The 13416-nt window shown below is 33.9% G+C and overlaps 1 pseudogene; it reads right to left on the reverse strand.

Moving 5' to 3' along the window:
* Positions 1-9242: 9242 nt before the first annotated feature.
* LOC149559662 (S-adenosylmethionine synthase 2-like) lies at positions 9243-13015 on the reverse strand (annotated as a pseudogene).
* Positions 13016-13416: the final 401 nt, after the last annotated feature.

Raw genomic sequence — 13416 nt, forward strand, 5'->3', positions numbered from 1 at the left:
TGCAACATAGAGATGAAATGCTCTGCACAAGCTCCCACTCAAACCTTGATTAGCTCAAAAAACCCTGTACCCAACAAATAGAACCAAAACTGGCCAGGCTCTGATACCACTTGTAAGGAAGCAAAGGTGCACATAATCACTTCCTACGCTAATCTTTGAGAGGACGATTATGCAAATTCAAGTAACTATTGCAAAGATCTCAAGAAATGCATAATAACATAATCAAAATAACAAGAAACACACAACACAATGATTACCGTGGGGAAACCCTTCTAGGAGAAAAACCCCATCCTCCAAAATTCGCACAATGTATTATTACAATACACTTGCAATGCAAGTTCTTATAGGAGCACATCACCACAACTCGAACTTGGAGAGACTCCTTCTAGCACCAGTCTTGCAAACTAAACTCAATTACACAAACACCTCCCCAAGCCCTCCTTTTATAGTGATTTTACAACATAGAAACCACTTATGATTTTACAAAATCATGAGCAAAACTACCATGCCACATGTTACCCATTTTTGACATTTACATTTCCAATATGGAAAAACAACCAAGTTAAAAATAGTAATCCCATCCACAATTTTGTCTCTTCGTCTAAACCCCAATAAAAGCCACAAAATGAGTCATCAAGGCTCTAAAAATATCCTACCTATATTCTACTAAGGACAAGACTCATTTAACAACTCACTAACCACTTTCCAATGCATAAACAAGTGGAAAACTCCCACAAACTAATTCTAGAATTTTCCAAGAAAAGATTGCAAGGTTGAGACACATGTTTCTCAACACATATGAAATGTTCAATCGAATGCCTAAAAGAGATGTGGTGTCATAAACTGTAATGATTGCGAAATATGCACATAAATGATTAAATGAAAATTCTTTGGAAAATTCTGTAATGTCAAACCTGACAACCTTTGAAAGCTTCCTCCTTTGTGCCTCTTTCAATTCCAACAGACCAATCTACAATTTTTTATTATTTTAAATTACTCTCTTTGAGAAACAATAGCGTCTTTAATCTTGGAGCTTGTCCCAATCTTCACTTTTCCCTCATATCAATAAAATATTAGAATAATTCATGATATCCATTTTAAGTACAATGTATTTAAGGATTTAGGGATTTTCATAGTGAGTATGAGGAGAAGATGCATTCACATGATGGTTTTCTTTTCACCCAATGATTCAATCAACATTCCTCAAACTCAGTAGACAACCATCATTGGATCTTATCAAATGGGAGATCAAAATAATGAAGAAGATGTTTAATGCAATGAACAATATCAAAGCATAATTCATGTAGTGCCTCCTAGAGAGAGAACAAAAAGGACATAGATGGATAAAGATAGTTCGTAGAAGATAGCATAAAAATATATTAAATTTTATAGGACTTCACATTTTACTTATAAAAATAATGGTCCGGGCTTTGCATTCACTAGTAATATTTGTGCATGCTTTGCTACATATTGTTGTTGGAGATGCAGAAAACTTTATTTTATGTGTAAAACTAGTGAAGTACCCATAATTTGTAGAATTTTTTTTAGATTATTTAGTTGGTAACATAGCCTTTGATCTCTTTATATATAGCATGTCTACTCCATTTTTTTGCAAGTTGAGATACACACAATTTTTGCATCATTGCCATTTTTGTAACATAAATGTAGGGGATCCTATAGAATAGAATCCAGTTATTTTCTACACATTTTTTTCATTTAATTGGTGAGGTTAATGGATATTACAAGAGATAAATGAAATATTGAACTATTCTTATTTAATACAATTATTGGAAGAGATGAGGTGGACCAGGTGTGTTGGACTTGGATATGAAGTCCATAATGACTGGTGGTGTGCAAAGATATCAATGGAGAAGATGTTGCAACTCAACCACATCATTAATCCTTGGAGTGTCACTATTGTCAGGGAATTTCATAATCACATTTCTTACTACTAACAATATATTATTTTGGAGATCTATGAGATATAGTTTTGCTGATTCTGAATTTGATTGTCTTGACTTGACAAGAGATCATTACTCCTTGGAGTGTTACTATTTCTAGATAACTTCATCATCAATTCTCTCTTAGCTAACATAATCTTAACTTAGAGATGTCATTATTTTACTAGATATGTATATTACTGATTCTGAATTTGATTGTCTAGATTTAGTTATAGCTATCAGTTCCCTACAATATATAATATATTTATGCAATGTTAACTTGATGTGTGTATTTATCATTGATATGGAAAAAATATTGCCATGAAAATGTTTACCAACATAATAATGGTATCTTTAGCATTACCAGTAACTGGATTATCATTAATTTACAGAATATTAAGCGGGATTATCTTTTCAAGAGTAAGATCATATAGCCTAAGCTTTATACAAGACTTAGAGAATCAGCCATGCAAGGTCTAGATATGCTATAATAGAAGAGTCAATTGGGTGGCATATCACACAGGCCCATGCAATAATATGTTAGATTCAACTTTTTATTTTAATGTTTACTGATATAAACTATGTGTTATATATTTTTAGGATATTCTATCGTACATGAAGACTCCACACTTGTCTTTATGCCATGTGATTGATAAGTAGAGTGTGAATAGCTCTTTTATATTAACATCGTGATAGTCATAAAATAATTATTTCCTTTTACTAGCTTGAACACCATAGAAGAACCAACATGTCTATATACAAGGGTCTTTGCAATTTTGCATGATTTGGGATCTATAAAAACTTTATTTAAAATGATTCTCTACGAACCTTGTACTTCCCATTGTCCAAGTAAATGGTAAATGCATGAATCCTTCATGTATCAGATTCAAGATTATCAACTAGTGACCACCCATTCCATACATATGGATGCCACATTTGATTTATCCTGGCACTCAATTTATATAACATGGGTTGTGAAGCTTTTACACATATCTTTATTTACCCACTTCACACAGTATCTCCCATCCTTGTTCCCAATTGATGTCATACCTTCTCTATCAACATTTCTTCCTTGCAATCTCATGTTATATGATCATGTCTTATCTTTTAATTTGGAATATGCAAGAGAGGTGGAAATGGATAGACTAGCTTAATTCATTGAATAATGTGCTCTGAAATATCCCAGTCACCATCTTCAATCAAAATACACCCATCTTCTATATATAATATTGATTCATTTGTCCATCATGCATCGTGATCTTAATTGTGATGGGTGGGCAGAGGCACGATAAAATAAAATATGAAACGCAATGAATGTGTTGCAGCACAATATTTGATTTTCTTTTTATTTATTGGTCAAAATGGATATATAGCACTCCCTTTTATAGGCAACTTTACAATCTCTAGAAATCTCTGACATTTTTCGACAAGAGAATTGTCTACAGGATTCTAGAAACTACTATAGCTGACACAACCTAAACCTAAACCTAAACCTAAACTTCTAGAATCATTTAATGATGGATTGGAGTAGAAATTAATATTTCTAACACTCCCCCCTAATTTCTACTATCAACTATTACAAAACTTCTTTAATATTTACAACTCTTAGAGCCTCCGTCAAAATTTCAAACTATACTTGTGGTAAGGCCTTGGTGAAAATATCTGCAAGTTGCTCCTCTGATCTGCAATGTTGTAGATTAATTTCTCTGCTATTAACTCGCTCTCTAATGAAGTGATACCTTGTGTCAATGTGCTTTGTCCTCTTGTGAAACACATGGTTCTTTGAAAGTGCAATAGCAGACTTGTTATCACAATATATTGTAGTAGGTCCATCTTGAGCTTGCATTAAGTCTGTCAAAATCCTTCACATCCATACTACTTAACATGCTACTGTTGTTCCTACTACATACTCTACTTCATCTAATGAGAGAGTTAGTACAAGTTGCTTCTTTGATGCCCAAGCTACAAAACCTATCCCAAGATGAAATACATATCCAAATGTGCTCCTTCTATCCTCAGTATTCCCTACAAAATCACTATATGTATATCTAACTAATTGATAGTTATCTAAAGTAGAATACAAAATGCCATGATTCATAGTTCCTGCAATATATCACGAAATCCTTTTTCCTGCCTACCAATGTGAGGTCTTTGGTGAATCCATGAATCTAGAGATTAAACTCACTCCATACATAATGTTTGGTCTAGTAGTAGTGAGATACATCAAACTACCAACCAATCTTCTGAATATAGTTGAATCAAAATCTTTCTTAGTATTTTCTCTATTTAATTTGGTGCCTACTACCACAGATGTAGAAACTTGACTACAATTTATCAGTCTAAATCTTTTCCAAACATATTTACTTGGACAAATAAAAATTCCTTTATCATTTTGAGTAACTTCAATGCCAAGAAAATATTTCATCAATCCTAGATCTGTCATTTCAAATTCCTTTTTCATTGTTGATTTGAACATGTCAATAGATAAATTGCCTGTGAAGATCAAATCATCAAGATATAAACAAACAATCAAAATCTGACCTTGTTCATTGATCTTGGTATATAATTTAGGTTCACTAGTGCTTCTCTTGAATCCATTCTCCATCATGTATGAATCTATTCTACTGTACCAGGCTCTTGGAGCTTGCTTCAATCCATAGAGTGCCTTCTTCAACTTATAAACTTTGTCTTTATGTCCTCTTATTTCATTTCCTTGTGGTTGTTGCACATAGACTTCTTCATCCAAATATCCATTCAAAAATGCTGATTTAATGTCCATTTGGTGAACCATCCATTTTTTTTGAGTTGCAATAGCTAATACTATTCTAATAGTATCAAGTCTTGCTACAGGTGCAAATGTCTCATTATAGTCAACCCCATATTCATGTGAAAATCTCTTAGCAACTAACCTTGCCTTATATTTGTCTACATCTCCATTAGCTTTAAACTTAATCTTATAAACCCATTTCACACCAATGCAATCTTTGTTCTTAGACAAATCAACTAACTCCCATGTATCATTTCTCTCAATTGATTCTATTTCATCATTCATTGCATTAATCTAATGTTCTTCCTTAATTGCATCTTCAAAATATATAGGATCTTGAATAAATAAAGCAAAATTTGATTGCAAATCTAATTTACTTCTTTGATCATAAATCTCACTCAACCTTTTAGTTTTCTTGCTTGGTCTTAGTTGTGCAAGTATAGGGTTTGAATTATTACTTATGAATTCGAAGATTCTCCATGCTCAACGTCATTTTCTAACTGATCTTCTTGTGGAATTTGTGGTGGAGTTCCTTCTTGGTCACTTGGTTGATCCTCTTGATCTTCATGATCCTTTTTATCCTTCTCATCATATGATATTGTTCCAACACTTGTAACATTTGTATCTATATTTTCATCATAAGATTTATCCTCTTTAAATACAACATCCCTACTCACAATGACTTTTTTGGTGATAGGATTAAACAACCTATATGCTTTAGATTTCTCATCATAGCCAACAATAATGCATTTCTCACTCTTATCATCTAACTTACTTCTAGTTTCTTTAGGAACTTGTGCATATGCAATAGAACCAAATATTTTGAGATGAAAAACACTACGAATCTTACCACTCCATGCTTGTTGTGGAACCATGTCCCTCACAATCTTTGTTGGACTCCTATTCAAAATATATACAGCACAAGAAACTACCTCATCCCAATACTTATTAGGAAGATTTTTACCTTTCAACATGCTCCTTGCCATCTCCATTATCGTCCTGTTTTTTCTCTCTACAACACCATTTTTCTGTGGTGTGTAACTGGTAGTAAATTGCTTTTTGATTCCATAATCTCTGCAATAATCTAAAAAATCATTTGACTTATACTCTCCTTCTCTATCAGATCTTAATACCTTGATAGATAAACCACTTTGCTTCTTAACAAAAGCCCTAAATTCTTTAAATTTGCCAAAAGTTTTAATAGATATATATTTAAGAAAGTAGACCCATGTCTTTCTAGTAAAGTCATCAATAAATGTTAAGAAATAAATGCTCCCCCCTAATGATGGTGTTTTCATTGGACCACATATATCCGAATGCATAATTTCTAAAGGTACCCTTGCTCGATATGACATCCCTTTTGGAAAACTCTCTCTATGATGTTTAGCCAAAATACAACATTCACATAGACTTAATGATGCTTCAATTGGGGGTAAGCCTCTTACTGTTTCCTTTCTTTGCAATAAAGATAATCCTTTAAGATTTAGATGACCATACCTCAAGTGCAATATCCATGTTTGATCTTGACTTGCTGCCTTGAAACTTGTTGCAACTTCATTAGACATATTCCTCTTCATCCGAAGTGGAAACATTCTGTTATTTGTCATTTCTACCCTTGCAATCACCATGTTACTAGGAGGCATATCAAATATAGTGCACAAATTTTTCTCAAAAATAAATCTATAACCTTTTTGACTAAGTTGCCCCACACTTATAAGATTTTGTTTCAAACCAGGTACAAAGTATACATCAGAAATAGATTTCTTACCATGCTTTGTTATAACATTGATTGTGCCTTTTCCACTCACTTTCACTATCTCATTATTTTCCAACTTCACTTCAAATTTAATTGATCTATCCAAACTTTCAAAAAACTCTTCATTGCCTATCATATGATTGCTACAACCACTATCTAAAAACCAAAAATCATTTGTGCTCTCTTGAGCTACATTGCAAGTAATGAACAATGACTTGGAACTACTCTCAGAAAAATTTGCATTTTGTTTACTCATATCAGTTTGTTTCTTTTTACACTCATTTGCAAAATGTCCAAACTTCTTGCAGTAATAACATTGAATGTTTGATTTATCATACCTTTGTGATGTCTGGTTCTTATAGCTTCCCCTTGAATAACAGTATTGATTTCTTCTTCCTCCTAAATCTAGACTCCTTTCTTCTTTGTGAAAATAATTTTTGCCTCTTCCTCTTCCTCTAAATCCAACATTTCCTCTTCCTCTACCTCTACCAAATGTCATTTGTGTTTTGAATGCATTCTCTAGTGAATTATCATTATGCCTGTCTTCATGATTATACAAGGATCCAAACACCTCATCTATAGACAATGTTGTTAAATCCTTTGATTCTTCAATTGTGATCACAACATTATCAAATTTAGGAGGCAAACTTCTTAAAATCTGTTCTACAACTTTTTGGTCAAAAAGCTCATCACCATTCATCCTTACTTGATTAACCACATTCATAACACAATTTGATAATTTCTCTACAGAGTCAGAACCCTTCATTTGTAAATTTTCAAATTCTCTTCTAAGTGCTTGCAACTTAACAATCTTTACCTTACTTGTACCTTGATATGTAGTCTCAAGAATGTCCCAAGCTTGTTTGGCTGTAACAATTGGCTTGATTTTTTCAAGAACTAAGTCATCCAAAGCTTGTCCAATAATCTGCAAAGCTTTTTTACTCTTCTACCTATTTTCATCAAGCTTTTTCTTTTGGTTAGCATTTAAAGTAGACTCATCTATAGGTTCAGCATAACCATTTAAGATTATATCTAATAACTCATAGGAATCAAATATAAGGTTCATTCTAAAAGCCAAATCATCATAATTCTCTCTAGAGAACATTGGAATTGAAGCTTGAAAACTCTCTGAAGCCATGCCTGATAGAAACTTATAAACAATATTCACAGATATAAAAAACCCTAAATAGGGCAATAAGAAACTTACAGATCTCACAATAACTTTCTCTACTATAGTCTTCCTTATGCACAATCCTTTACAATCCTTCAAACACCTCTTCTTAACTTGGCTTTGAACTTGGCTATGATACCACTCTGATGGGGGGCAGAGGCACAATAAAATAAAATATGAAATGCAATGAATGTGCTGTAGCACAATATTTGATTGTCTTGTTATTGATTGATCGAAATGGATGCGTAGCACTCCCTTTTATAGGCAAGTTTACAATCTCTAAAAATCTCTTACATTTGCCGACAAGACAATTATCTACAAGATTCTGGAATCTGCTATAGCCAACACAACCTAAACCTAAACGTAAATCTAAACTTCTAGAATCATTTAGTGATGGATTGAAGTAGAAATTAATATTTCTAACAAATTGTTGAAAAAAAATGAAAGACATCAGACTCCAATGTAGTGTGTCTATAATGATAGGCTTCAATTATTCTTTTGGAGTCTTCTAGCACCTATATGGATATAGAATTCACTGTGAACAGATTTCTTTGTATCTTACATGTCGTATATACACAACTAAAATCCTTATCTCCACAACTTATTGAACAAATTGTATAGATTAGTAATGGAGGTGGTAATGGAAATACTTCTAGAGCCTAACCAACTCAAAGACCCAAAAAATGGAGCTCTAGTACTGCTTTGTAATAAAGTGGAATTTTGTCTAAATGTAACCAACTTACACCATGCCTCCTTAGATATAAACATATTCTCTGTGGAAACCATAGAATTGACTGTTTTTCATTCCTGTATATTGAAAGAAAGACCCACTTTGTGGCATTCTGATACATGTCTTTGCAATGCTCAATTAATTTTTTATTTCAGTTTAGTGACAATATATTCACACATGTATTCTGCTAGAATTGTTCCTTACAAGTATCATTATCTTTGATACCTCCATATCATAGAATTTTTCATTGCTACATTCTTTGTTTTGTTGTTAATTAAACTTCATACCATCATCCCATCGTCACTGCATATCATTACTTTGATGATTGCTCACAAGTCACAATAGATCGGCCTCTATATTAAATATTTAAACAAACTATTACTTATCATTAATTTCTATTTATACTTTTATGATATTGTATGTATTTTCAATCAGTGTTCTTTAGTTTTTATTTAAATCTTTTAAATCAGTATTCTACATGATGCTTGATAATCATATACCTATTATCTTTTGAAGCCTCCTATTTTCACATACTTGCATAGAAAAAATTAGTCATGAACTCAATGTCCAGTCACAGTAGAGTATGAGGGAAGAGTATGGGGTAAAGCATATAAACTTTCCTATTTCTGAGTTTCCAATTTCATTCTCTGATATGCATGTAGATTATATTACTCCCTAAATCTTGAGATACAGTTGACTAGGATGTCATCATGAAGTTATTGGTTTCTATGTAATACATTAAGTACACAATCATATATTTTTTGATAAATTCATCAAAATGCTTTTCCGTCTTACTTTTGACATAAATGACGAAGATCAACAATATCATGAATGCCCTTGACATCCTTAATACTTCATCAAGTCTCTAATATTATCTCTCAAATAGAGGCAAAAAATTTGGACTCCATCACCTTGAGGGCCATAACAATTTCCCAACTGGAATCTTGGTCATCTCTTCCGAAGTGGCCATAGGAAGAAGTCTTTTGGAACCTCTGATTTCTTCCCCTCTTCAAATCCATGTTGATGGCAATCATGTTAGGCCTAAAATCAATGCTCTCCTTAATTATGATGAGGATTTCCTTGTTATGGCTCCTTCCCATTCTCTATGTGTCCACTAATATAGAGAGAGAGTCTCTAGCAACACAATGTCATATGAAACCTGCACGCTGCATTGTCTTGCAAGCCCAGTGGCCACAAAATATTTGGCATCCTATCTGATTATATATGCTCCATTATGATCCACCATGGTTAGATCATTTCTAGAGAATGTCCCTCCTTCATGAGCTTCCCAACATCCATACGTGTCGATGATAATCTTCCTGTCAATGAGACCTGCATCTCCATGGGGTTCTTCAGAAACTTTCCTGATGAATTCAAGTGGGAGATAGTGTTCTCATCCAGGTACTTATCTGAGATCACCGGTATAATGACATGCTCCTTGAGATCTGCCACAATCTAGTCATTGGTGACGGTTTGTCATGTTGAGTGGAGATAAGAATGGTGTGCTCAACATTTAGGAAACATGGCACCTCCTTCATTTACGTACTCAATAGTGACCTGGGTCTCACCATCATGCGTCAACGAAGGGTAAGTACCATTCTTTCTGATCTCTGTCAGCTTGGCACTCAACTTTGTAGCCAAGATATGAGTGAGAGGCATGAGCTCGGGCATCTCATCAGTTGCACAGCCAAACATGTGACCCTAGTCACGAGCTCCAGCTTCCGCGGGCCTCTTGGTAAGATGTATTTGCACACCCTAGGTATATCAGGGCTTTACTACTTAATGTTCATCGACACCTTGCAGTTACCAGCATCCAGACCAACATCGTGGACAGATGGTGTGTACAGAGCTCATATTTGGGTTTCTCACTATGTTTTTAACTCTGAATCTGATTAGGTAACTGCCCAACGATCTGAACTGTACATCTTAAACTTAGTGTAAATCCCCATAATAATCAATCTTTTCTATGATTTGTACGATCATCTACATATGAGCAATATTGTTGATAATGCTCAGATATGAACGTTTGGCTAAGTTTAAGAACGGAGCACAATAAATTATTGAAAATAACACTAGAAGCACAAGATATTCAGTTAAGTTCAAGGGGACCATCAAGACCAACAGAGTCTTTTTAATCATTATATATGATTGAATATAGAAACATGCATATATTAAATTTGTCTATTTGACAAAATACCCCATATATAATAGATTGATGAACTAGGTGTAGTAATCGGTTTGTAGTAGTTGGTGTTAAGTTGTTTTTGTAACTACTCGATAGGAATAGTTTAACATAGTTTTGATTTAAAAATAAGTGTGTGCGAAGCCAATCTTGGCTAAAGAGTAGAAAATGGAGCTCTCTCTATGGAATACATTAGGTATTGTTTTGCTTCTGTATGCATTTAGTTTAGATCTTTCAGTCTAGTGAAGTGGTTGATTCTTCCAGTTCCGGCTAGTTAAACCCTTCAGTTGAGAGGTGGACTTGCCAGTTGATCGCTTACATTGGCCACCATCATTTGAGGGGTGATTAATTCTGATTATGACTTCAGGAAACGGGTGCAATAGGAAGCCTTGGGGCGTAAACAGGTGGAATTTTTTTAAAAATTAGATGTCAAACCTAATATCATTCCCTTAAATGTAACGGGAGGCCTACAGACATGTCATCATAATCAACTTGTGGATACAAGCCCTCTAGGGAGTAGTTCAGGATATAGTGTCAGAAGTTTCATGCAGAGCATCATCAGCCTCAACACAGCATCAAAATTGCATGTAACAGATCACCAAGACAATCAAGGCATCAGATTTGCATAATGGGTGCGCATCACCCAGAAAATTGTGTCAATCTAATTCACTTCAACATGTTGTGTATGTTTGAAATATATATATAAATATATGTATTACCGAAATATTTTTGGGTTTGTTTCAATTTTGTATGAGTTTAGCTCAGAGATGTGAGGTTTGAACTAATGAGCTCCTCTAAGGAAGCCATGCCAATTGACCGCTGTACCAGGAGTGACTCTCATGATGTTCTAATTAGCCTACATATTTTATCAGATTAATTATTATAGATAATTTTATTATTATTAAAATTATATATTATTAATTATTAGACTGGCTGCATAGGAGCTGCAGAGGACGTCCATGATTGGCATCTCCTAGTTGCTCACAGTGATGTTCTATATAGCCAACATAATCTTTGTAGATCACTTATTATAAATAATTTTACTATATTTAATAATTCTATTATTATAGTAATAAATTAATAATAATAATTAATGATTATTAGACTGGTTGCACAAACCTTGAGCACCTTCATTTTCGCTCCAATGATTTTCCTTTAAAACTGGACGTTCTTCTCACATGGTACTCTTCTTCAACTCTTTCCCTCTAACGTATTCACCATCTGACCAGTCTCCTTCACTTTTATTGTAAAATCTTCGTTTGCCAGCAAAGAGTTGATCCCAATCTACTGTCAACTCCTAAACCCAAAATGCCTAGGCTATCTCATCAAGGAGTTGTGCTTGATGTCAGATCCATACTGAAATATTTGAAAGCACTCATTTGAATTGCAGTCTACTTTATCCTTTAAAAACAATTGCTTGTTTTCAATTGTTTATCCATGACTATTCCACCATGCCATATTTTATGAAAAACAACTAGAGCATGAATTGTGCCCAATGGCGTATAACTCCTTGTCCACCTTGCAAACTGCTGGGTAAGCCATTTGAAAGCTGCAGTTCATATATATGTTTAGTATGTTGTGATGACCACACCTAGCTCCAACAGATGTATGACATTTTGCGTACACAAAATCTATGTACATTTGTATGCCAATAGTTTAAGCCCTATTTTTCATGAAGAGGTCTTTTGAAGAAAAAAATTGTAAATCTTTTTCTCCTATTTTTAGGGTTGTATTTTTGGATAGTTGAAAATGGAGGGAGACTCAAAATTGCCCAGGCAGCGTAGTATATAATTTGTCATTTGTGAAAATATACGATCATAACAATCAGCTTCCTTATTGAAAACTTCAACTTTTAAGCCAAATTGAACTACAAAATTCATAAACTGATTACCTTAAAAAAATCCTAAAATATTTTGGAATAGCTCCAACTCTATTTGTTAAAAAACTCCCTTGCAAAATATCCCAGCCTAATAAGTGCCCACTCCTACCACACTATCGATCCCAAGCGTTCCACCTTCTTAGTAATATATATAATTTCTACGGAAATGGACCTCGAATTCATTCAAAAGAAATGCAGAGTATCACAAAGATCTCTGAACATTTTTAAAAAGCAAGAAATTTGAACAAATTCTGGATCCAACACGAAATTTACTCACTATAAATATTGAAGCCCATACAACCTAAACAGAATAAGCTATAAAAGTTTCCCCCAGAAAAGGAATAAATAGAACCCATCTAGTGTAAGTTGAATAAAATATAAAGAAAAAATGGTAGGAAAAGACATATAGGTGGAAGAAGGAACACTCCAACAAGTTCAAAAACATCTAGAGCTGAACGCAATTCTCAAAGGCCAGTAACTCCAAGTTCAAGGCAGTGGCAAAGGCCAACTTGCTCGAGCTCACTACGTTCTGATGTCATGGTATAAGCAATGTCTCCAGCTCCTCCATGCAGTGCTATTTCCCACCCCATCCTCATACTCTATGTTGGAATATTAATAATCTTCCTCTGACCATGTCAATTGTTTGTTGTAACCAAACTGCAGTTCTATTTAGTGATTTACTCACATTCTCTATTTTTCAGCAAACTGAACTGCAGTACCAGCTATGTACTCCTAGAAATCTGATAATTACAAATTCACATCTCACTGTGGACTAAGTCCTACGCCTCATGCAACCATGCACTTTTCAAAAGCCTAGAACCTTCTTCTACTGGTTTTGTAGCTGGAAATCCTCTATTTATAGAGGCTATGTAATTGTGTTTTATGTGTGCGACCAGATTAATAAAATACTTTTATTATCTGCTGTCACCATTTTTTCATAATTTTTTAATTTTTGATATGGTATCAGAACTAATGGTGACAAATAGAGTAT

The sequence above is a fragment of the Cupressus sempervirens genome, chromosome 4 (genome assembly GCF_028749045.1).
Source record: "Cupressus sempervirens isolate cs-2001-9-10 chromosome 4, ASM2874904v1, whole genome shotgun sequence".
In the NCBI taxonomy this organism is placed as follows: Eukaryota; Viridiplantae; Streptophyta; class Pinopsida; order Cupressales; family Cupressaceae; genus Cupressus; species Cupressus sempervirens.